At 45.1% G+C, this 23879-nt stretch overlaps 1 protein-coding gene across 1 annotated transcript in view; it reads right to left on the reverse strand.

Moving 5' to 3' along the window:
- Positions 1-23879, reverse strand: part of MYO16 (myosin XVI) — a 419267-nt gene that overhangs the window by 216493 nt on the left and 178895 nt on the right. The window lies entirely within an intron of this gene.

Here is a 23879-nt window from a genome sequence, read left to right on the forward strand (position 1 = left end):
CAACAAAACACTATTCATGAAATAATCCAGTTCAGATAAGCCCAAATAAGTGATGCCTATGAGCTCACCAATGCTGCATTGTTTTAAAGTCAAAATCCTTCTACATAAAAAAAGAACATTTGCAGAAAAGGCACAGGCATGCTGCCTGTCAATATATCTTTACACTCAAAAATTAACTGAAAGTCAAAAGTGATGAAAACATTATTGCTGAAGGTCAGAATGATGTGCTTTAGCTCCAAATATAATGGTCTAATTGTGAGGTGTTAATATGAGAAACCCAAGAAGTTACACAATATTAAAAAGCAACCAGTTATGTCAAGAGGTATAGAATCAGTAAAAAAATCTTCAAAACTAGTTTTTCCAAAGATGGGTTCTGGAATCTTCAAGACTAGTAGGCATGACTATTTTGGTCTTAATGTGTGTTCATCCACCTGGTGGAATAATTACATTCTGTTTTAACTTTCCCTACAATACTAAGGAAAACAACGACATTGTGAACTAGCAGAAATCCTGTCACTCTTTCATCAATACTACAACTGCTGTAATACCATTCTCTATAGAAGTAACACTATAGTTTTCTAAACCAGTTCCACTCTTGAAAATGTTAATCAGTAACATTTTAAAGAGAAACAGGCTGAAGCTCAGGTGCATCTTCACTGTCAAATTTATTTTCCATTTTCAAAAGTACAAAATTGTGCATATCCTTAGAAATAAATTTCAATGGATGTTTGGTACTGCGGACTCTTTAAGCATCATAGAAATCCCTCTGGTAACTTCTTTCTGCTCGATCTGCTTCTTTAGTATTTATGTTTATATTTTTATAAATATAAAAATACATTTACATAAATATATCTATGTTTATATTTATATAAATATTAAAAATTATATATAAAATATTTAAAATATTTATATTTATATAACATATATAAAAATATTTATATTTATGTTTATATATACTTCTTTAGTAGTTGTATTTCAGGTATTAAACACTTCAAAGAGTTAACCCTAAATCTCAAATTTAATGAAATAAAAGCTTCTAAAATTAAGAAGATTAAAATCAGTGTGTATTCACTTCTGATTTGTTAGAAGACATACAACTGAAAACTGGGGGGTCAAGAATTAAATTACAGAAATTAACTAATAAAAGTTAAAAACCACAGCTGTATTAAAACAATAAAAGAGAATGATCATGGCCTATCTCCCCGGTGTGATGAATTTAGGAAAGTTTTATTTCAAAATAAGGTGGGATGACCTCTTTCTCTCTTTTTCTCTTTCTTTTGTTTTTCATCTCCTCTCCCAGAGCGATGTTCCTGTCCTAAGTGATGTGGAAACAGAGGAGAAAGGAGTCTGGAGCAGGTAGAGTACAAAGAAGAAAAACATCTAGTATTAGGTTTCATCTGTTTTGAGCTTTATTTGTACTCCTCTAGCTTCCAACCTTCATCAGCTGATTTGCTAACAGCTGTCAATTTCCTTCTCACTTCCCACCAATCTCCATTTTCAGGTAAGAAATCTCTTCCTGCAGAAACTGAACATCTTCCACTAAACAGAATCAATCACACGCATCAGCCACAGAGAACTCGAGATCCATTGGAAAAGGTCAGATAAAGTAGGGCATTTAAAATGTTGATGATGCTACAGGTAAACACTGTACTGCATCCATACAAGGGCCTAGATCAGGAAATTGCTCTGAGGTTTAATGATATGTTACTAAGTTATTTTGCATCTCAGAGACCACATATATTATGATGTGATCCCAGTAAAATAATATTCTTGAAGTTAGAGCAGAAATTTAAAGGCAACATGTTATCAACCATAAGTTAATGTGCCCAGCGTTTGATGCTAAAAATACAGTGCTTACGTTTGGACTACAGGTACTCATAAAAATGTTTTTACACTTTTCCTTTTCGGGGCCAAAATATTCATTTCCTCCTGCGGATGACCGTTCTTATCATCACAGCAAATGAGCTGAGTTTTGTTCACGCATCGATTTATTCACTCTGCCTTCAGATGTTTAATTTTATAGCAGTCATGCTTTCTTACTGGGGCCACAGGCCCCAGTATAAATAATAAAATAATAAAGCAGGTCTCCCACTCTCTCCTTACTCACTCACTATTAGGGAGGGTTTCAAGCAAAAATTTAGATCAAAATTGCTCTATGAGAGATAACTGTGTTGCTCTAGGTCTAAGCTCCCTTTGGTGACTCTGAGAAGATTTATAAAGAGAGACTTGAACAAATTGTATGCTGGTAAGAGACAGCGCCCATGGTTTAGTTATTATTAACTGTTCAGTTACGATAGTAAGGCTTTAGTCAAGTAAATGAAAATACAGAGGGTGTACATGTGCCAAGGACTGGGATGACTGAGATTCAAAGATGGATGAGACAGAGTGTATGTCCAGGGACATTACGCAGTCAGCAGGGGAGGCAGAGGGTGCAGATAAAAGTAGTAACGTAGTAACACATTATGTTACATAGAATACCAACGTAGAGAAATAGCAATGATTACGTACTAAGTCTGGAAAGGCAAACCGATATTTGAAAAGGGGAATGTTCTGGTGCTTTGAATCCTGAAATGCTCCTACGTGTCTCCATCCACAAGCGGCTTGGTCAGAAACGCCCAGTGAGCATTTCCATTAGTAATGTAGTCAGATGTTAACAATTCTGTAAATGCACTTATTCCCTCAGCATATTGTCTAAGAGGCTTTATAATCTTGGGGATTCCTCAGACATTAAAACAAAATCCCTTGTCTAAGGGAGGTGAACTTAGAAGTGATGCAGATGCTTAGAGGAAATGTGCTTGTAATAGTAATTATATTACGCAAGACAAAGAAAAATAGTCAAATAATAGAGTTACTATCTGAAACAATAAGAGCAGGATTTAAGAAACCAATCTCTAATCAAAGAAGAGTTAAAACAAAGCACTATTCATGAAATGCAGACCTGCTGGCCTCGCTGGTATTCTCTGGAAGCTAGGAATTGATTACACTACAAACTCAACACACGGTATGTTTACGCCAATTAGTCCACAAAATAGACTATTGTATGTATGCATAATTAAACTGACTTCAAGATATTAAGGAAAATTCAAAGTTAATTAAACAAAATTAATTTGCTTTGAGACAAGGAGGAAGATGTGTTTGTAGTACCCAAAGCGGTAAAACGTGATGTGCTAATTTTGAATTAATTTGAACTTTCATTGCTGCAGTGAGCTTTCCATAGCAATACCTACAAGAAAGGGCATTTCTCTCAATTGAATCCGTGTTTGGGGAACATGAAGAAAATAAAAGGGCAAATGCATATGCTTGTCCGTCTTCTGGCTCTTCCATGCACCTTTGCAGCTCAGTCTTTCCAAGGGGATCCTCTCCCATGGGGTACAGTCCTTCCCTCCAGATGCCTTCCAGAGAGGGAGGGGCAGGGGCTCACTGTCCATCTTCAGGTCCTCTCTCCTGCCATTGACCTCTGGGGACCTCTGCACTCTGGCTGCTTCTTACTTGAGTTGGGTTCACACCACAGCCATTCCTGCATCAGGCACCAGCGGCCGGTCCTCCGGGGTGGCTGGGTGTGCACCCAGTATCTCCTGCCTCGGCTTCCACTCAGGACCCAGGACAGTGCCCATCACAGCACAACCAGAGGGGGCTTGAGTTTAGTAAAACATGCAACACGGAATCCTTCTCATGAAAAATAAGTAAGAACGGTCCTCTGTGCAACCTAGATCAAAATACTTGAGTTTTATTTCATTCTTAAAGGATTCACTGTGAAGAACACCTCCATATAACATTAGATTTACATCCAGTAGACCTCAGGCACTCTAATACCTCAATCCCGTGTAGGTGTCCTCTGCTGTTTTCGGTGTTCAGGGTCTCTTTTTATCATTAAGGCATTTTGCAAAGGTTATCAGTGAGCAGCAGTTTCATGGTGAGGGTTTGCAGGTGCAACACTGGGTGACTTTACCAGCTAACGCATTTGATGTAAGAGACGACTGAGAAAAAAGATCAGTCGTCACTGCGTGATGTTCTGTTTACCATGAAATATTTAAACAGGTGGGAGGGTGCAGTATCCCAAGGACAGGCTGTTCTGTACCCGGACACCCCTCACACACACACACACACACACACACACACACACACACACACACACGCACACGTGTCATATTACACATGACCCAACCAGCCGTCAATGGCAGCATGGCGTCACCGTGTGCCGTCTGTCGATACTGATGTTTTGAGTGCTTTCCTTCCTATAAAAGTGTTAGATTAGTCTGTCTGAAAGCTGAAGCTCTGGACTAGCTCTAACAATATACCCAAAATAAGTGCAGCAGTATTTAGGATCTGTCAAAATATTTAGCTACAAATTTAGTAATATCCACTTCCTGGGTGGATGCAAAGATGCTTCCAATCACACACACACACACACACACACCCCTCAACACAATCTATTCTACATGTGTAGACAGCTCAGATGTCTTAGAATAATCTAAAACCATTATTTACTCTGATTTATAGTGAAGAAAAACAGAGTCTCTTCATTTCTCCAAAAAGGAAATATATCACTAGGGAAGGACGCCTTGCTTAGTGCACTTCTGGAACCGTCTGGACCAGATAAACTGGTCACCAGCAAACATGTGAGTACGGAGCAGTCCCTGAGCTACCCAGAGGCAATGTGACCTGCACCTCGGGTTTACAGGAACTTCGCTTTATTCTGTTCACCAAGGGCTAAGGCCCTTGGGGGAAGGAGAACGTGTTTTTAGCCCTAGAAATTACATAAAGCCAGACAACCAAAAGGCTTCTGGGAGAGACAGCATAAAATACCCACCCACAGACACAGACTGGGAGGCAAAGGTCTCCCAGCAGAAGTCATAACCACAGACAGCCCTTTCCTGGTTTTAGCGGTTTAAACTCAGACTACACGTGTCCTTGGGACATTTTAACTAAAGAATTAGCATAAAAATGGTCTCAGGTAGGTAACACTCCCTGAGCATTTGATGGGAGCAAGAGAAATTCTCTAGTGGGCTAACCCTTGACCCAGGCCACACAGGACTCTCCCAGCCTGGCCACAAAGGAACACTGAGGCACACTCCAAAGGACAAACACCCGGAGAAATAACGTTCCCTGAGCAACTGTTAGCAGATGTAATAAACAGCGATAGTAGAGGCCCGAGAGCTTCAGATAATACGATTGGTTATAGTCAGGGTAACAAGCGTGTTTAAAACAAATAAAAGAGCTGGAAATACAATATGAGAAAGGAACAAGAAACCATATTTAAGAAAAAGCAGGTTTGAAAGAACAAAGTAGAACTCTCAGAAATGGGAAAAAAAGTCATTGAAATTAAAATGCAATGAACATCATTGAACATGAGATTAACAGCTGTTCCAAACAGACAAGTAAACTATGAGAAAGCACTGCAGAAATTACCCAGAATGAAACACAGAAAGATACAGAGATGGCAAATACAAAAGAAGTTAGAGGAGGAGAGAGAAGATGAGAAGGAACCAGCGTTCCAGAGGAAAGAGGGAACGTTCACAGAGGTGATGGCTGAGAATTTCTCAAACTTGGTCAAATACATGCCTCTGATGATCTGCAAGTCGAAGTCTCAAGCAAAATAAATAACACAAAATTTATACCCAGAATCACTGCTATAAAATTAGAAATCTATACACCCACGCGCACACACACACTCGTAACAATGTTTATCTATTCACCCTTATATCCCACACCTATCCTGTGCCAGTGATGTTCCCAGGATCTAGAGGCAGTAAGTTGATTAAGTCATGGTCTCAAGTCTTAAAATATTTGCCTCTTAGGGAAAGACAGCCATGAAACCACACAACAAGAAACCCATGATGAGGTCCACAGTAGAGATAAGCACAGAAGATGGAGAGACTACCTGTGACCACGAAGGACAGAGAAAGGAGTCAGGAAGGCACCGAAGGACAGAGGTACTCAAGATGAATCTTTAGAACAAGAGTGTTTTCTAGGTGGAGAAGGAGAATCCAGGCAGAAGGAAGTGTCAAGGCCTTCACCCATCCAGTCACTCACTCTCTCATTCATTCATTCACCCACGCATTCATCCACCCATCCATTCATCCATTCACTCATTCATCCACTGAACATGTTTGACCAGATTCTTGCTACTGGAGGGAAGAAGACGGTGGGAATTGGGAGGAGATCAGCTTGGACATGACTAGATGAAGATACGTATAAATAACTCTTAGGCAGACTACAGAATGCTTGAGAGCAATGGTTTTAGAATTTTTTTCCATCAACAAAACTTTGAATATGAATCTTAAGGGATTCCAATATATAACACAGATAAAACAGAGATGCTCAGATAAAAGAGGAGGTGTATGTAAGTTTGTGTGGGTGTAAGTGTGTGTGTGTGCACGCGTGTGTTCACCACTGCAGCCCTCTGAGTCAGAAGTTCCTGTTCGCATGACTGCATTTTATTTGTGAATGTCTTTATTAGGACATTCTTATTCACAGAGATTTTATATCTCAGCAGCATTCTTTTAACGGGATGATTTCTGTTCGTCTGTTTTATCTAAGTGGTTATGGCTGGTACATATGGCATCTTTTTATTTTTGCATATGTTTGTTTTGTGACTCAAAACATTACTGAAATATATTATTAGAGAAAATACTCTGCTATTGGTTTACTGGATTTTCTAGGTGAACTTTCATTTTACTTATAAATAATAGCGGTTTTTGTCTTATCCTTGATAATGTTTATTCCTCTTAATTTTCTTCTCTGATCACAATGGTTACAACTTTAGGATCAATGCTAAAGAGAACCTGGATCTATATCACAACTAAATATGATGTCTACCTAGATCCTGAGATAAGTAATTTTTATTGTGTGTGAAACACTCCTTTTACTTCTCATAAAAAAAAAGGATTTGGGAGTTGAATGTTATTGTCTTTTGGCACCTACTGAAATGATCAATCGATTTTTCTCCTTTTACTTACTGGTGGGATGTATGGCACTAATAATTAATCTCCTAATACTGATCATTCAGTATCTTTTAATGGATTGCTGGATTCTATTTGCTAATATTTTATTTCTGCCTGCATATCTACAAGTCAGATAATTTCTATTTGTTTCTTTAATTGATATATCTTTTGACATGTTAATAGCATAGATATTCTAGATTTAAATTTTTTAAAACATTTTGATAGTAATGAAAGTTTTAAAAGTTTTAAAAGTGGAACATACAGATAGCCAACGGATCATTCTTCAACAATGTGAAAATAGCAACACTGTGACATATTTACTTCAAATCTTCATTTTTTACAAATACACTTCACAAAGTTAACATCCCCATCTATTCATTTCATTATTTCCTTTCTTATCAGAGGAAATAAGTATGATCAATTTTGTGTCTATCTTGGACTTTCCTGGTCGTGCAGTGGTTAAGAATCCACCTGCCAATGCAGGGGACACGGGTTTGATCCCTGCTCCGGGAGGAACCCACATGCTACGGAGCAGCTAAGCCCGTGCACCACAACTACTGAGCCTGTGCTCTAGAGCCCACAAGCCACAACGACTGAAGCCCGCGCGCCGAGAGCCCGTGCCCCACAGGAGAAGCCACCGCACTGAGAAGCCTGTGCACCACAAGGAAGACCCAACGCAGCCAACAATAAATAAATACATAAAAATATTAAAAAAAAATTGTCTATCTTTTCAGTCTATTTTTAAAAAAATTAAATTATACATGTATGTATCTATAAAATATGTAGTCGTATTGTATATTAAATTATATAAATATTATTTATGTGTCATTCAGCAACTTGCTTTAACTCAACTTTAGATTTATAAGACCTATTCTTACATACAGTTTAGATTCATTTCTTTACATTATTTTAAAACGCTCTACCATGACCACGATCTGATTAATGTGATCATTTCTTTAAATACTGTCATTTCTCTTCTTTTCTACTTATTTATTTGCATCTTTGAAAAGTGTGTCAATGAAGACCATGACCATGCTTTTCATGCGCGTGTGGGATTCCCTGCGCAGGCTTTCTCCACCTTGGGGCTGCTGCGTGCAGGCAGGGGGTCCGCTGACTCTCGGTTGTGTGGCTGCCCTGGGGAAGCGGGGGTGGGGGGCTGTTCTGTGGCTCCCTCTGCCGGGAGCTCCCCTCCCCAACATGTCACACGCAAAGATGTGGCCAGATATTGCCAAGAACAGCCTGCGGAGCAACACCCACCTGCCCTGGTACGTTACGCTCACGTCCAACTTGACCAGATATTGTTCTTCAAAGTGCTTGTACCAATCTAAACACTCATCAGGCGTGTGTCGGAATGCCTCGCCCTTCGTATTATCTGATTTTTCTTATTGTTGCAAATATTTTCATTGTGAAATGGTACCTAATCACTCTTTTCAGTTTCCATTTCCTTGATAACTCGTGAGAAGATGCATCTTCTCACGTGACTATTGGAACTCTGGGGTTTCCCTCCTGTATAATCCTCCTTCTGAAAAAGGGACAAAGAATTTTCTCCAATCGCTGATTTCTGCCATGGTTTGAATAATTTTCTGTTCTTTGAAGCGTTGAAACAACAGGCTTAGGAGCTTCCTGGGCGCAGTTCTTTCAGGGCTGGAAACCGGCCAGACTCCTTCGTGGTTTTTCATCTCATTGGATGTTTCATTTCTTTTAGAGTCAGCGTCAAAGGATCCTTATTTACTTAGCATCACTCGGTCCATGGTCATACCCTTTATTTCTATTTCCAATGATCTATACTTACTTTTCTAGTTACCTTTTGTTTGTTTGCTTTTACTTCCCTATTTTGTTTCTAATTTCATTACACAGTACACAGGGAATAAACCCTGTACAATTTCTGAATTGGGGAATTTATTAAACTTTACTCTATGGCCTAGGATGTGCTCAATTTTTTAATAAGTATACTATAAATGTCTGAAATATAGCGTTACCATGAAAAGCACAGACTTTGGTACAAGCTTTCCTTTGCTTACCAGATAGGTCTCTGCTGGTCATTTTATTTTAGGCTGTTTCAGTTCAAAAGTAAATACAGCTTCAAAGTCTATGAATTTTCATTTTACAGAACAACTATTTGCGTGGTCCTTCACAGAACCTACGAATCTGTCCACACACACTCCTTTTCCCTAACAAACTACCCCTTTCAATTGTTCATATTGTCAACTATAAACTGGCACTTGCCATGGGCACTTGCCGTCTGCCTCTACTACAAGGACTAAATCACACGTGCTGCTGCAGCGGCTGACCTTCTACATCCTGAGAAGGGAATTCCGGGTGGAGACCAGGAATGAAGCACACTGTGCTTTGGAAAGTGGGCGGAACAGGTCTTCAGATAGTTAGATGTTTTCGGGAGCTGACTTTATGAGCCCAACCCTTGCATTTCCTCATATCTAGAAAAGCACTAAATCCCTACATGGTGACGTCTGCGCCGCGTGACTAGCAGAAACCCCCCAAAAAAAAAATGTGTTTGATTGAATGTACTTCTCCTTCACCAAGATTACATATATACTAATCATCCCCCCCTGCCTCTTTGGAACAGTTTCTCAGAGCTATCTGGGATTCTGTCTCCCGGGCTGCAGTCCTCATTTTGCCCCAAATAAACTCAACTCGCAACTCTCACGTTGTGCAAGTTTTTAAAGTCGGCAACATGTTCAGCACTTTACATGTATCATGTCATTCTTTTCTTACATGCTAATATCCACGCAACAGGATGTTCTAGATGAGCGCCACACTGCTGCTTAGATATAAAGCCAGAGAAAATAGGCATATCGGTAACCACAGTATTACCTGTGATTATATATAATGGTATGTACTATTTTACATACGATTTATCTAGAACAAGTTGACACATCATATAATCTCGCACAACTGGTAACAACTACGTGGACACATTTACTGATGCGACGTGAGTGCGTGTCTGCACTTGGATGGGTCTCCCCGCCCTTCATCCCAGCCGTTCCTCACCTCCCTCCAGTCCCCTGCTCTCCTCACTTCTTTCCCTGATGGCCTCAGGAATTCAACCTCGCTTCCTCTCTTGGTCAAGCTTCTCCCGCCCCTCTTTCCTGGGCATGGTCCCCCAGGCGGGGTCACGGTTCAACTCTGGGCTGAGCAGAGAGGGGCTGGGGGATTCCTAACACGAGAGGAAGTTCTAGAAATCTCACGAGGGGCTCCCTGGGCAATGCCTGGCACTTTACGGAAGACGTGTCGGGCAGAAAACACCGTGGTGGTGAGACAGCTCAGCGTGGGGCGCTCGGGCGCTGGGTCTGAGCGTCGTCGTGGCTTCGGACTCTCTGGAGTCAGGGTCTCTCTGAGTTTTGTTCATTTCCTTCTCGCGGAGATGGCGGGAAAGGCCGCCGTGTGGGGTGTGCGATGTGCTCAGCCCTCTCCTGCCCTGGAACCAGGGAAATGTTACATCCACCCGTTTCATTTCATTCCATACGGCAGAATATTTACCTCGTCTCCAAGCAAAATTATTGAAATTTCAAAAACCTTGTAAAGTATAAATACATTTCCAGAGCAGAAGGGCCTATTTGTGAGTCCATTTCACAAGCTGGACTCTTATGTAGGCACCACCAGGGACCTCTGGACGGCCGGCACCTGCAGAACCACAGCCCCTGATTCACCCGAGACTGTGGGTCTCGTTCGAGCACATTCGAATGCCAGGGGCGAGTCTCAATGCCCAGGCCATGGCCCAGACCAATGCCGTCCGAAATTCCAGGAAGGGTCAAGTGTCTGTAGATTCGACTCTCCCCAGAGGATGCTGGAAACCCCTCACCGAGGAAGATCAGTCTTGCGGTTGTGCACTGTGCGGAGGAGTGCATGAGAGAAAGAGATGCTCCAGTACAAACACAACGCATCGCTGACCACCTCCTCACTTGGGAAAATCACTGGCGCTTGGGCAAGACCCTCATTCTCTCTAAGTGTCCTTGGGTTCTGTTATCTCTCCATTTGGGACCTTCTCTTTATTTGGGGGACACCTACTCCTCCATCCACTAGGGCATCATGCTGTCCAGATGTTTCTTGGCTGAGGCCCACGGGTGAATGTCATTTGTCATATCACAGGCTAAAGTCCACCGACATCTGGCTGTGGGTCTTTTTCACAGGAGGACCCTGAAAATTCAGTCCCAGGTTATCTTACATCAGAAGCCTCCAACACAGTGCCTGTAACTCGGACAGAACTACAACCTGAAATTATTTCTACGTTATAGTTTTTCTTCTAGTTTTCTCAGTAAAATTATAATTGACATACAACACTGTATAAGTTTAAGGTGTACAGCACAATGACTTGATTTAAATAAATAGTGAGTGATTATCACTGTAAGTGAACTAAACACAAAATTAAAGAAATAGAAAAAAATGTTTTCTTGTGATGAGAACTCCTAGGATTTACTCTCTTAACGACTTTCATATATGAAGACAGAGGTGTTAACTATACTCACACGCTCTACATCACATCCCTAGCACTTCCTCATCTTATAACTGGAAGTCTGTACCTCCGGACCACCTTCATCCAATTCCCCGTCCCTCAACCTGCAGCCTCTGTAAACACGTATCTGATCACCTGTTGTATGATTCCCTTGCTTGTCTTTGAAGTACACCTGACCTACAACACTGTCAGTTTCTGCTACACAGCACAGGGACTCGACATTTCTATACACTTCACACTGATTCCCATGAGAAGTCTAGTTACTATCTGTCAGTGTACAAAGATCTCACAGAGTTCTCGACTTTAATCCCTGCATTTCACATTTCGTACCGTGACTCATTTATTTTGCAGCTGGAAGCCTGTACCTCTTCATCTCCCAATCTGTGTCTAAATGTTCTTCGGCACCAGCGATTCAAACAGCGTTCTGATTACGAGCTGGATACAGTCCAGGGCATCCGCCACTGCGAAGGGCGCGCTCTTCAGGTGAGGAACGCGCCCGCCCCGGGAGCCTTCCTTTGTGGTCTTGTTCCTATTTCTCTCCAGAAGCTGCATTAGAAAATATCACCCCTGTTCCCCTTCGTGTGGCCTTGGTCTCGAGGTCTCTGCGTTGCCCTCCGACTCTGTGGACATTTAGACTCAGCTGCTGTCTCTGTTTCTCTTCCTAGTCACGCTGTGTCCACCTCTCTGTCCTCAGCCTCCACCCCTCGGTCTCCCCACAGCCGGGCCACGCAACCTCCTCAGCAGATGTGTGGCTCCAGGCACGGGGGCAGAACCTGGGCTGGAGGCCCGTGGGCGAAGCCAAGAGGCTGCAGTACATTCCGTCCTCCAGGGAAAGACGCTATGAGGTCTATTTTTTTTTTTCTTAGCATCTTTTAAAAAAATATTTATTTATTTATTGGCTGCGTTGGGTCTTCGTGGCTGCACGTGGGCTTCCTCTAGTTGCAGCGAGCAGGGGCTACTCGTCATTACTGTGCACAGGCTTCTCATCGCTGTGGCTTCTCTGGTTGTGGAGCACAGGCTCTAGGCATGCGGGCGTCAGCAGTTGTGGCACATGGGCTCTAGAGCGCAGGCTCCGTAGCTGTGGTGCACGGGCTTAGTTCCTCCGTGGCATGTGGCATCTTCCGGGACCAGGGATGGAACCCGTGTCCCCTGCACTGGCAGGTGGATTCTGAACCCCTGCGCCACCAGGGAAGCCCCAGCGTTGAGGTCTTAAGGGGGGTGGGCAGGGACGGGATCTGACTGCTACTTCCGAAAGAAAGCGGGGCAGGGATGGTCACGGGGCCAGCTGGTGTTGGGAAGGCTTGAAGAATGTCCGGTGAGAAAGGACCACGGCCAAGCCCAGGGCGGCGGCGGGAGCACAGGGAGAGGCGGCCGGCTCTGCTGCACGCGCCGGAGGCACAGCCGACGGGACTTGCAGACAGACAGACTGGTGTGAGAGGGGAGCAAAGTTCAGAATAACGTCTCGGGGTTTGGTGTGAGCTGAGGTCCCACTGACTGGGGCTGCGAAGGCTTGGCAGGGGGATCGGATCCGCTGGGGAAGAAACAACGATGACCTCAAAGCTATTAGAAGCTCACGGCCCGAATCAGACGACTATTTTACTACTTTCATCGGTACGTCATCTGACACACGCCTTCCCTCTGACCGCTTGACAGCTGTGCAAGATCATTAAAGTCACCTCCATCCAAAAGCAAGTAAAAGCCGGGGATCCAAGAGACGGCACAAGGGCTGGGTGTCCCGGCTGGCGAGCGGCCCCCTCCCCCGTCCTCTCTGTGTTACATTCTCCCCTTTGCTCCTTAGAACAAACGCGTTATAGGAACTTCGTTGTTTCAGAGATGAGTCACGCGTCTCAAACGATGCCACAGGAACGCTGGCCATTTCAGGAGCAGGGCACCCCGTCCATCACACACCCAACGTCCTTGAACTCCAGGGAGTCTGGCTGATGCTCGGCTAGATGTGCAAAAGGACGCTTTTACCTCATTCTGAACACCATCCAGTCAACGCCCCACGCTGGAAAGACAGACACAGACCCTTCCTAGGCTCAAGGCGAGTCTCCTTAGACACCAAGGAAGAGTCAAGACAAGGGATGTCGCACTCAGAGCAATGAAATTCAGAGATCATTTATTGGCTGATACAAATTAACATGAAAATGTGAAACTGAATACCTTGGTGGCAAACAGACTACAGCCAAGATGCTGAAGGAAACCACCAGCTTTGATGTGAGAAGTCGGTGTGACATCAGAAGTGCCTCAGCTGGCCATGCCGTTGCCCAAAGAGAGCCGGCCACACGTGGACACAATTCCCAGACTTCTTTTCTGTGACAAGGAAAAGCCTTTGCTCTACTATACAGAGCTCCAAAGCACCAGGCAAGCGCAGCACATATAAATCAGTACGTGATGAAAGTTTCGGAATATCGCTCCACTGAATCTGACTCCAAGTGGTTCCGGTAAGATACAACTGGCTGGAAGAGTGAGAATTTATTCCTCTGAGAAGTTGGCATCACTGACCCTTCTGAGTGCAAGGTGTGGGAGCTACCTTTTGGAAGCACTTGATTAGTAATCATCACTCAGCACTTTGCATTTGCAAAGAGGAAGATATTTGTGGCGCAGGGGTGGACGTGTAATTAATGACCTGCCCATGATTCAGCAAGCGTGGGCCGGGCTCCGCTGAGGCTGGTGTGACTGGGTGGGGCCGCGGTGGGGCGTCTGTCCCACTAAGTCACAGTGCCTTCGCCTCGCCTTTCGTGACACCTCACACATCTTAGCTGGGCCTGCAGCAGGGTGGATGCACAGAGCCGGCATCCTACCCAAAGGAAATTTTCTCTCTGTAAACACAGAGATTACTGGGTATGTTTAAACATATGTTTTGACTCTATGGCCCTAAATTGACAACAAGGCCAGCAGAAACCCTTCGCTTCCTCCAAGGCTCAGTAAAAACGTTTCATGCAGCAGGAAGAGTTCACACTGCAAAAGAGACGGCAGCGTCAGAACAGATAAAACTAACAAAGTCTGACCACAGACACCCTCAGGATGAGTGCTGGAAAGCCCCAGGTTACGGTAAACAACCTCCCCAATGAGGAAAGCCATGGCATCATTTTGAAAACCTTCTTTGTCCTCAGCACGAGCAATAACCTGGAGGATAAGACATCCTCAGTGACTTCAGGTAAACAGATACTTTCGCATGTGCCACAGTCAACAAGCATTTACTCAGAACCTATCCTGTGCCAAGAGCAATTCCCGCCACTTTCAGGTCGTCAGTGACTCAGAGGAACAGCCACACACTCATGGAGTGTCAGTTCCCGCGGGGGACAGACAGGCACGGAGGGTCCCCGAACGAGTAATCCCTGGCGCGTGTTACGGTGCTGAGCTCTATGGAAGGAAGCGAGCAGAGCATGAAGAGGGCTTGGGGGTGCAGGGCTCGAGGTTTGGGGGGCCTGTCCTGGGGGAGGAGCTCCCTGGAAAGGGGAGACGTGAGTAAAGCCTTAACGAGGTAAGGAGGGAGCCAAGGTGGAGTCTGGAGGGAGAGCACTCCCAGAAGAGGGACCAGAGAGAGCAAAGCTGGGTGGGAAGGTGCTGGAGGCAGGACAGGGAGGGCACGGTGGCCGGGCGGGGAGTTGCAGGGAGACCAGGGAGGTCAGCGCCAAGAGGACAGGTCATACAGAACCTCGGAGGCCACTGCCGGGTCCCTGCCCTCAGCGGAATGAGGAAGAACTGCTGGGCTTCAAAGAATCCTTCTGGCTGTCGCCTTGAGGACCGGTCACTGACGGGGACCAGGGACACCTGTGCCGTCATCCAGAGGAGACGCACGGGTGACACCTGGGTGGCGGGAGTGGAGAGAGTGGAACGTGGAACCAGCTGACGGGTCGCCTGTGGTTGTGAGAAGAAGGGCCTCGAGGAGGCTCCGGGAATTCCGTCTGGGCGACTGCAAGGCTGGAGGATGGAGCGGGTGCGGGGGGTGTGGGGATGGTCTGGGCTGGTCAGGAGTTCAGACGGGACACGTCCAGGGGGAGAATTCTGTTAGAGGGCCACAGGTTCACACCCGCGATCAGAGTGGACAGGTGCTGGTGGGGAAGATGTGGCTCAGGGGTGATTCGTGTGAACATAAAATCTGATTTTATTAACGATGAGGTGGACACACAGTCCTGGCGTGGCCGCGCCCCTCAAACGAGCGAGAAACAAAGCATCCTGAACTGCTCAGCCTGAATTCTGAGAATTCTGAATCAGCAAGAAAGAGCGGGACCAGAGACGCAGAGGGTGAAGGAAGCCTGCAGACAGACGGCGGGGGAAAAGCCTGGGTCTTTGGGGAAGGGAGGGTGGCTGGGGGTGCTGGTGGATGGGTGGACAGGGGCACAGGGGTGGGCAGGGTGGGGCCAGACAGGCCTGAGGTCGAGTTTCTCTCTCCCTCTCCATCCTCCCTGGGAATGAGACCCCGATCCTCCCCCTCAGCAGTCAGCAGCCCGTGTCCTGTGCAGTGAGCCTGCCAGGGTCAGAGACTCCCAGCAACACTCACGTAGCTGCACTGTCGTCACTTTATCACCAGTTCCTGTAACTCTTCACTCTTCCTTGGGTCTGAATCCGCCCCAGCCTGAACCTCATTTAACTGCATCCGTTGGTCATCTAGCATCCTCCCAGAGGGCTGCCAGGTACCAGCACAGGAGCAGCAGCTGTGATCTGTGCCCTCGGGGGCCCCAGCCTCCCCCTTAGGGGTTAGAGAGACTTTCCCTGGGTATCACGAGCCTTTTGTGGCTCCTTTTCAAATGTTTCCACGAGATCCTTCACCTGTTATCTGGAAGTCGTTTTGAGAGGCAGAAATGTGAGGTGCTTAAGAGAGACTCCTGTGCTCCTAGGATGTGACTTTGGGTGATTCACTCAACCTTGTGTCAGGCTGGGCTGTGGATACAGTGAGACGATAAATCTCAAGCTCTTAGCACGAGCAAATGTTGGTTATTATGATGTTAATTATACCTCCCATGCACATTGAGATTGCCCTGTGGATTTATAATAAACAGCCTTAGCTTCCAAGTGCTCCTTCTTATCACTGCCTGGAATGTAATTTTAGACTTGTGTGTACACACACACACACACACACACACGTCTTACCACAGGATCCTACAGAAATATCCACATCACCTTATCAGTTTCAAAACCCACCCTGTAATATACACAACGAACGTCTGGTTTGGACTAACAGAACCCACCTGAGGAGACAGATGACTGGTAACGAATTGTGCACTCCAAAACCGTACCGAGGTCATCACCGTCTCTGGTTAAATAAATGCAGGTTTTTTGGTTTGTTTGTTTTCCGGTTTTTGGACTAGAGAAAATCTCTATTTTTTTTCTACTCTAGCTGGTACAGAAAGGCAAAGCATTTGAAGCATCCGAATTGATTTTCTGCCGCAGGGAAAATGTGAACAGGAAGTTTTCCAGGAGTGTTCAGGTTCTGCCTAGGGTTGCACTTTCTCTGGTATCTCAGTAACAGTACCGTGATGCTTTGTGTCGGAGCAGCTTGGCTGCTGCGGGGCTGATGGGAGACCCTCCGAATTCTCAGCCCATCAGGACCAGCTGTGGCCGTGCTCCCCCATCCCCCCATCCTCCTTTCCACACCTACTCTCAGCCGCCCTCACCTCTTCCAAAGGGCTGTGCTGATCATCAAAAGATCCAATTACGTTTCGATAACTGAAATAAGTAATTCATCATGGTGACAAAGGACTCAGAGCCCGGCTCGACGTGCACAGAAGTGGGGAAGGTCCCTGGGTCCAGCTGTGCGGAGGCAGACACACAGGCTGGGAAGAAGCCTCCCCAGACCCAGCGCTTCTAGGAGAACTCAAGCTCTGACGCTAACTCCTCCTCTGCTTCATAACAATTATCCCTTCAGCTGTTCTCACGGGCCTTCAGTGGGAAAGAGCCTCCTGTATCAGTAGTAGCAACACTGCTGGTTCTTTTAAGGTACTTCCTTCTCCTCCTGAGGGCTCACGAGGCAGCCTGCGCAGTCACCACTCACAGCAGTGCACTGAGGTCAGCCGTGCTTCAAGGAGGGGCAGAGAAGCACAGAGAGGTTGTACCATTTTCCCAAACTGCCCAGCCAGCGAGTGGAGGGTTCAAACTACATGCTTTCAGCTCGGTGTGCTGTTCATGACATGCGAGGGCAGTTGCCCCCTACGGAGGACAATCCCCCTAAACGTCAGCAGGTGCAGGACTTGACCGTGTAGGCCGCACAGGCGCCTCTTTGCTAACAGCTACTCGTGTTTACGGATTCGGCGATGTGGTTGTATCAACGGGACAGAGAACAGCATCTTATCGGCCACTGTTCCTGTCAATCCCATCCTTCCTGTGAACCACAAAGGAAATCGGGGCGATGGGGGGAGTGTGCACGTGGACAGCGCCGATGAGAGAGATTTTCGCGGCGTGTCTCAGAAAAATGGGGAATGGTCACTGAGGCAGTACGGGGACGAGGCCAGGCTGGTGCAGACGTGGGCCGGACGCTGTGTGACCATCTCCTGGGCTCCGGGCGTGAATCACTTTGCAGGCCTGTGGAAGGAGATGGTCGCCTCACTCCTGACCCAGAGGAAGGCCCGGTGAGCTTGGCAACGTGGGGCCACCCAGTGCAAGGGGCGGGAGAGACTGGCTGGTGGGCGGCGGGGGGGAGAAGGACCACCGCCGGCATCCGGGACAGACGAGGCGGATGGGACTGGCAGAGGGTTGCAGCCGAGTGCGGGATGCTGTGCGCTGCTGTCACGGGTTTTGGAAAGGAGACAAATTCACACACGGAACTGGGAACAAGTCCCTCCAAAACAGCCATGGGGTCACCAAATAAGCACTTGGGGGGACTGTGGGCTCCTCTACAAACTCCTCCAGCCTGCGAGAGCCGCGCCTGCACGTACATGGGATTATTCTCTGCACCTTGCCTGGTTAGCACACAGGTCCTCATAATTTAAGACACCGTAGGACAATTTCCATTTGTAAAGAGGAAACAATTTTAAAGGGAGGGAGACAGAGAGAGACAAAGAGAGACAGAAGGAGGGAGGAAGGTGCGGTGGGGGGGGAGGGGGAGAGCGGGGGGGGGGGGGTGTTAGAAGTGGATGCATCCTAAGGTCAGACACAGGAGCAGAGGTGAAGGTCATTTTCAGTGAGGGTTTGCCTTGTGGTCCTGAGGTCAGATGAGTCTTCCCTTGGGTGAGAAACAATTACCGCCATGCTTTCAGACCTACGCAAACTATGTTACACAAGCCACAGGCACCCCTTATCCTAAACTTTCGGGAAACAATGTGTTCTTTATTTATATATATATATATACACACACACACACACACATACATATATATATGAGTATGTTCTTTATTTATATATATGTGTATAGATATATAATTAGATTTTTGGGTGTTTGAAAATTTATCTTCTTCACTCAGCAAACAACTAAGGTTTCACCTGACGGATACCCGCCTCTGCTCCTACAGTCTGAGTAACTACAGAGAGACCCTCGAGGAGCATGTTAACAGCCCCTTCCCCTAAACTCCTCGAGGCCTGGCCAGCTCTGCTGCCTCACGTCAAGGCCAGGAGACTTCATGTGATATGACACAAAAGCAATGTTTAGTAAGGATTTCGGAGCGGGGAGGTTGTATAGCTACATTAGAATTTATCAGATGTGGATCTGCCCCGAGTGTCGGGGTGGGATTGAAGAGGCCACAGACGAGAAGCTGTGCAGACGAGATGCAGGCCCGACCTGTGCTGGGTGCCAGGCTGGCCTCTTGGAGAAAGACAGCTTTGCTCTCAGTCCAGGGTCCCTGAGAGGTGGAAGGTTAGGGCCGCCTGTGTCAGATTCCTCCCTCATTAACAACACAAGCCAAGTAAAACAGGTGTGTGTGTGTGTGTGTGTGTGTGTGTGTGTGTGTGTCTGAGAGAGACAGAGACAGAGACAGACACAGACACAGAGACAGAGAGGCAGCTCTTGAGTCCCTGCATCTAGTTGCCCCACCCAAGCATCACTTCTGTTTTCTGCAGGTATGTGAGCCTCTGAGTCCTCCTCCTTTTTCTTTTCTTTTCTTTTTTCTTAAGTGTGTGAGGGTTGGGTGTCCGACGCTAGGACTCAAACAATCCTGATGAACAGAAAACTTAAAACCAAACATACCTGGATTTGGAACCTGGCTCTTTCGTTCGCTAACTTTACCAGCTGAGTATCCTTGAGGAAATTAGTATCTGTGCTTTGTATTTATTACAAATACAACTTAGGACACCGCAGCTCCTCTTCACTCTCCTGTAGGACACTGAAGACAAGCTAGAGGCCGAGCGCAGGGCCTGATACCTGCCTGCTCCTTCCTCTCTCCCTCTCCGCTGCTGGGTGGACATGGACCTGACTTCTTCCTGCTGGCTTTTCACAAGTGAAATTTACCGGCTCATTTGCAGAGGTGATCCAACCCGCTTCACATTTTCAATATAACCTTCAGCTAGTGTAATGAATGCACTTCAAGGTTTTTCTTATGCTACTGGATAGAGAAATGACCCAGAATTGCTTTTTATGGTAGTTGAGGGAACAGGCATAGAATGTCTTAAGTTAGTTTTGCTTAACCAGTTGTAAATAAAAACACACATACAGACTTGACCTTGTGCTTTTTCCCCTCTCATTTTCTTGCACATCTCGATGCAAAGGTGCAAAGGCAACAGGTGTTATTTTATGGGCACGCCGCTGCGGAGACAATACGGGGTTAAGGCCGAGAGTCAAGCTTGGCTCCTGGTTGGCCTCTCCATCCTCCTGTCCTGGGCCAGCCAATGAGGATGTGGTCCTGCACCCTCTGCTTAGTTACGGCTGAGGATCCACCGAGACAAGGGAGAACTAGGAGAGGGCCGGCCTGTGGGAAGTGCTCCACACGTTACGACCGTGGTTATCATTTAGATAAATAATAATAGACTCAGAAATAGATTACAATACCTCCCGTCTCAAACCTCTGTCTCAGGAGCACCTTCAAGCTTGCAGGCCTAAAATGTGTACCGAGTCAATCTTTTATGATATCACAAAATCATCCTCAAAGGATATATAAGTTTGCCCTTCCTTTGTAAAAATTGTGTGTCTTTCTCAAATTAAGTTCAAGGCACATAATGGATCCTTAGCAAAAAATGAACACTCGCTGGGAGTTCACTGCAACAGCATTTACTGTGACAGGTGTACCCGGGCAGCACTTCCAAGTTCAAGTACTCGGTGAGTCAGAGTTTCCTCTCACTAACACACACGGTTAGAAACAGGTCACATGTGCTGAGTCAAAGGATCGCCTGCTCTCAGCTTATAATTCAAAATCTGACCTTTGCAGAGAACGTTCTTATGCAGCACCACAATCATTTCCATCATTAATCAATATGAAGGGAGATTAGGAATAACTTCTTTGTATTTCAGAGCCCAGCTGTTCTGGGACTAAACCCATAAAAGCTGTTTAAAGTAGGCTGAAGGTGAACAGTTAATGACTATTTCTAACTTTCATTAAATCTCAATTCCCAGAAACATAAAAGACATTTATTCCCCAGATGTAATCTTAGTATCACTTAAAATTTTTGAAATAAAACATGAAAAATAAACAGCCAGGGGAAAAAAAAGTAAATCATAGGAAGAACCATAAATAAAAAAGAAACCTTTAATAATGGATATATATATATATTTACTTCTAACTTTGTGGAGAGTGTGCCATCTAGTGGGAGGTTTCCATCAATGCACCCTTCCTGCTGCTGTTCAAAATGTTGACCTATAGACATTTTCCTTGTTGCTGTTTTCAAAAAAGTCTGTCCAGGAAGAGTCTATGGAAAGTGTTATAAATATTTTTTTCTTGCAGTTAAGCTAGAGGACCTGATGCCTATATCTGTACCATTTCTATTCCATAGGCAAGAGTGCTATCAGCTTGTTCTAGATACTGTTCCAATTTTACAAACAAGAAAGTATTTTTAAGTGCATTTAACACTGAAATAAACCTGCATAAATTTTCATGTGAGACTTTGAAAACTTTTAGTTCCAAAAACAGAGTCAAAGTTAAAAAAAATCCCACTTTTGTAGCTTTAATTACAGTCTCATTAGTTACAACAATACTTTCTTCTCTAAGGAGTTCTAATCACATAAGGACATGCGATAAATATTGGGTATGCCTTCAGCTCACAATTGCTGTTCCATGTTTATTTTATATTTCATGCAGGTAATGAATTGGTAGTAATAAAGAAAAGATGCATTTGAAGGAGGCAGGTTTGCAAAATTTTGTAACATTTGCTTTAAGACTCAATATACTTCATCAAAATTTCCAGACAAGCTGCATTACAGAATAAGTCTTGAATAAGCAAAGGAATATTCAGATGGTAATATAGGTGCTGATTTGTTCTATTTAGTGGTTATGTCAACATCTTTTAAAATGAAATCAGATAAGTAGGTGTGATGATAACTGGCTTATCTATGTATTGTTTATACTTATATTTATGCATATTTATTTATATATTGTTTGTATTTATATTTTTATTTACATAGTGGTCTCCTTTACCTGTGAATACTGATTTCCAGGAGGAAACTCAGAAGGATCATCAGTTTGTGAAAGGTTAGAGAGCTAACAAGTTCAACTTTATACTACTGGTTGTAAACCAGCCAAACAATTTCCAAAATCGTGGTACTTAATATATGTAATTAACTAAGCAAAGATGATACCCCAACCCAAATTTAAATATCATACAAATATGAGCTCCTCAAGCCTGACCAGCACTGTAAAAGTGAGAAAACCCACGAATACTATAACTGTTAGAAACCCACATAATGCAAATCACAAAAACACCGGGATGTGTAATGCATTGTAAGTTGCAAAACAGCCTGTCATATAATTAAAGAATAGTTTGTCCGTGGGATTCTCACTGCACGACTTTCCCCCTGGATCTGGCGTGTGAATCCGGAGTGGTGGTGCACATTTTTTATTGAGGAATGTTGTTTTGCACCCATTACATATTTATAATTCATTTTAATAAAATAACTTCTTTGTTCAAAGGACTTGAATTATTCATGATTTTTGCTGAGTTCTTTCCTGTCGGAGCATCTCACAAAGCAACCCCTGACGTTTGACTTTCTAAATAGCCTAAGCGATTCCAAACTCTCTTCTGTAAAGAGAAAGGGATGTTGGAACGGAGGTCAGTAAAGAAAAGCTTGTTTCCTCCCCCATGCTCTCACACTTCAAAAGCGGGCTCCAAACCGCAGACCAAGAACTTGAACGTGTCTTTGAATGCCGGATTAGACTGTTGCCTTTGGCTCTTCAGTGGCTCTGCGTCCGCAGTGCCAAGCACACGTGTGTACACGCACGCACACGCACGCAGATGAACCATCTGAGCCAATGGCCTGCCATCAGCTTTGAGCTTTTGCTAATAAGAAAGATCAGGAATGCAAAACTCCAAGACTTTTCTTCCTCACAGGCTGGCCTGAACACCTACCCTGTCGTCCCCAATCTGCGGCTTTTCCTCCCATTACAGATGAGTGATGTAGACAAACAAAAAGTGAATTCCAAGTAACGGGGTTTCTCAGTACTGCTGGTGTATACATTTTCACGTGGGGAAAGACCTCCTTATGGCTCTGGGTTTGATTTCCTCCTTTATGAAATGCAGCGGTTTGATAAAAAAAAAATATTTCTAACGCTCTGGTAGCTTAGAATTTTCTGTTTTCAAATCACTTTTGTTTGGGCTATCATGCTTCAATATCAGTGTTTTCTCCTTCTTCTGAATTTCTGTTGTTTTGAGGGGACAGTAAATCTCCAAATAGTCTCTCACTTTGAATAAAAAACAATTTTGACAAGTCTTTCTTAACTTCATGTCTCCTGTTTGACATGATAAACTGTGTCTATACTGTTGGATGTCACATCTTCAAAGAAACCGAATGAGTTGTTAATAATGTGACGGTGAATTAGAATACCACCGATTCACTCCCCTCCCCGGGCCCCACGTCCCACATCATTCACCTGTCACACAATGGTGACCACAGACGTTGTCCTGTCCCTTCCGCAACAGGTCTAGGGGTCCAGCCCCACTGAGACCCCATGGCCGTCTCTCAGCTTGCACTTGACACCTCTACCTCCCTGTCCAATCAGCTCTCCACCTTCAACTCTCAGACAACAGGGCTGCTCCTCGGGCCATGCTCCTCCTCCCCAAACATCCTTTATTTTCTCTCATAGACGTTCTCATAGAATCAGGACCACTCACAACATTCTTCTCGAATCCAATAACCAACAGCCAGTGAACGATAAATCAGGCGTCAATCGACACCTGAAGTAAATCCGTGTCTCTTTCAGAGTCTAGCCCCACCGCCTGCTTTGCCAGGAATTCACTGCTGTGTCTGCCCCGGCACACCAGCTCCCCCGCCCTCCCCCCCCATCCACCTCTCCTCCAAGTGGGGCTTACTCTCCTCATTGGTTCCTTCTCATCCTATCCAAATCCGGACCCACCCTTGTGGGGAGACACGCCGGATCAGGCATCCG

Source organism: Hippopotamus amphibius, chromosome 14 (genome assembly GCF_030028045.1).
Source record: "Hippopotamus amphibius kiboko isolate mHipAmp2 chromosome 14, mHipAmp2.hap2, whole genome shotgun sequence".
Classification (NCBI taxonomy): domain Eukaryota; kingdom Metazoa; phylum Chordata; class Mammalia; order Artiodactyla; family Hippopotamidae; genus Hippopotamus; species Hippopotamus amphibius.